We start from the raw sequence: 3,341 nt of genomic DNA on the forward strand, positions 1-3,341 counted from the left end.
TGGGTTAATCGTAGGACCATTAAGAAAAATAAACTTAGATATCAAAATGGACAGATTGCATCATCATTATTGAGGATTGTGAGACAACACTATTCATGAAAATAAAAATAAAAGTTATGAGGTTATAACGAAAATAATGGAGGTGATGATTATGATTATAATGATAATGATAATAATAATAATAATAATTATAAACGTAAAGTAATAGCAGTAACAATAATAAGGATAACAGCAATGATAATAGTATTAAATGTAATAATAACAAACTTTATTCTTGGGATGATTTCAGAGTCGCAAACAATGAGCGGTGAACAAATCATACAAATCATATACATAAAAAAAATAGTATAAATAATATAAAATTTATTCATTATTTATTTATTATTTTCTTTATACTTGCTCTTACTTTATAATAGTATCTCCCTAATATATTTGTATTAGAAAAGTAACTACTAAATTAAAGGTATTCCATCATCTTATTGTGCGGTACGATAACTTCTTCTGTGTCTCTGGCACTAACGAAAGGGGGCGGGGCCTCCTATATATCCATACATGACTATAGTAGTTATAGTGCTGCTAAGGCTGCCTAAATCATTTCTAATATTTGTTGTATAATCATAACAGTCAACATTGTTGTTCTTGTTGTAATCAATAGAATTGTTACCATGATTCTAATAAGTATGATTATTATAATTTTGTAATTATTATTATCATAAGATATAGTCATTATCATAGACCATCATATCATAGTTATTATCATCATTATTACCATTATTATCATTAATAGTTTTATTATTATCATAATTATTACCATTATTATCATACTAGTTTTATTATTATTATCATTAGTATCATTATTATCATTACTGTTTTTATCATAATTATTGTCTTTATTGTTATTGTTATTATTATTACTATCATCAATGTTTTTTTATCATCGACATCATGATATCACTACTGCTCAACACAACACATTATCCTAATTGCCAATTTAATAAAGATAATTACTTTATGATGATAATGATTATCCTTTTTTGTCATCATCTTTGACTTTATCGTTATTATTCTATACTAAGACCATCATTACTGCTTGTTATCATTATAACTTTTGTCAGCATTACTATTACCACCGTCGCAAATATAATTATTGCATTTATTGATTGAATTTTATGTTTCATTAGTTTGTCCATTTATATATTACCAAGCAGTATCATAAATCATTGTTAACATTATAATTTCCATCGTTATCGGCACAGTATTAACAGTTAACTATACCTTTATCGTAAATGTTATTATTATCATTAATCATAGCCAATAATATCATTATTATATTTATTCTACTATCATTACTTTCTTAATCATCAACGTTATTATATTGATTATCAACACTAACAATCCTATCTCGGTCTGTTAATTAATTTTTGCTAAAAGTTCAAAATCAAAAAAGAAATAACTGAGAACATTGAACACATGTAGATTGCGAGTTACTGAAAGTTCACTTTGAACATCAAGGCCTATTTTAAGATGCAGGTGAACAATGCTGTTGTTTTTAAAGGTGTTTGCAGTTTTGAACATTCCGACCAGGAGTGTGTGCGGTTTGTAAACACTTATGAACAAGTGTTTTCGGTTTTGAATATTCTGAACATGTGTGCTCGGTTTGTGTACTGATGTCTAGTCTTTAAAATTTGTGAACTGAAGTTTACAATTTTGAACATAGGAACATCAGTGAGCAGATGTTTTACAGTTTGAACATTTTCTGAACACATGAACACACTGTTACACCGATTAACGCTAAAAGAACACTGATAAGCAGCTGAGGACTTGTGGACATTGTTCAGATATGCTGAACACGCGGAAAGCTTCTTGAACACGGCAAAACATGCTTTACGAAGCCTAATGATAAACAAACAAACAAACCAAAAAATAATAACAAATAAACAGTGATAGGATTAATGATAAATGTAAATAAGGATGAAAATATTAATAATCAGAAACAAATAGAAACATAAGAAAAAATAAAAATAATAAAGACTGATCATAATGATAGTAATGATAATTGATAATGATAGTGATAATAATAGCAATAATATCAATAATGATGATGATAATATCAATAGTTGTTGATACTGATGGCGATGTTGATATTTAATAAAATGATGATGATGATGATGATGATGATGATGATGATGATGATGATGATGATGATGATGATGATGATGATGATGATGATGATGATGATGATGATGACGATGATAACATTAATGATAGCAATAACAATAACGATAAAATATTTTCATTATTATTATTATTATCAGAATCATTATTATGAAGAAATAATATAAAAAAAGGAAGGCGAAATTAAAGAAATAAAATACTAATCGAAAAGGAAAAATAAATGAATTAAAGGAAAAAAAATAAGAAATAGTCAAAATCAGGAAAAAAAAAAAAAAAAAAAAAAACATTACTGAAGAAAATGAATAAGAAAAAAAAATGCATGAGAGAGAGAGAAATTAAATAAGGAATATGATACAGGAATAAAATTAGAAATGAGATAGCACGAGGAAATACAATAAATAAAATATGGATGAAATAGAGAGAGAAAGAGAGGGGGAGGGAGGAAGGGAGGGAGGAAGGGAGGGAGAGGGAGGGAGGGAGAGAGAGAGAGAGAGAGAGAGAGAGAGAGAGAGAGAGAGAGAGAGAGAGAGAGAGAGAGAGAGAGAGAGAGAGAGAGAGAGAGAGAGAGAGAGAGAGATTAAGAAAGACAACGAGACAGTGAGAGACACGTGAAAGAAACAAGACAATAATGACAAAAAGAATGGATAAACCAAAGAACAAAAACAAAAAAAAAAAAGAAAACCAAAGAAAACAAAAAGAAACAGAAAAAAAACATAATCAAGAAAACGAAGAACAAGAAAAAAGTAACAAAAAATAAACAAAAAACTAACTAATGATATACAGAAGAAATAAAAATAAATTTGAGAAAATCCAACGGGCTAAAGAATCTAACAGACACGTCAACTCCTAATGCACAGACAGCGGACGGACAAGCGACTGGAAGCACAAGTTGGAATTTCCCGTTTCTGGCACACTTGGCACCCCCCCCCCCTTCTCTCTCCCCCCACCCCTATACCCCCCACCCCCCACCCCCACCCCTTCCCGTCACAGGTCCTTACTGATTGTGCCTTTGTGTGTGCGTGTGTGGGGTGGGGAAGGGGAAGGGGGGAGGGGGGGTATCTGTGTCTGGGTGTGTGTGTGGGGTAGGTGGGGGGGATGGGGTGTTTGTAGATGGGGGGGGGGGGTGGGGAGGTGTGTGCGTGGTGTTAGGTAGTTGGGTGTGGGTG

Source organism: Penaeus chinensis, chromosome 17 (assembly GCF_019202785.1).
Source record: "Penaeus chinensis breed Huanghai No. 1 chromosome 17, ASM1920278v2, whole genome shotgun sequence".
Taxonomy (NCBI): domain Eukaryota; kingdom Metazoa; phylum Arthropoda; class Malacostraca; order Decapoda; family Penaeidae; genus Penaeus; species Penaeus chinensis.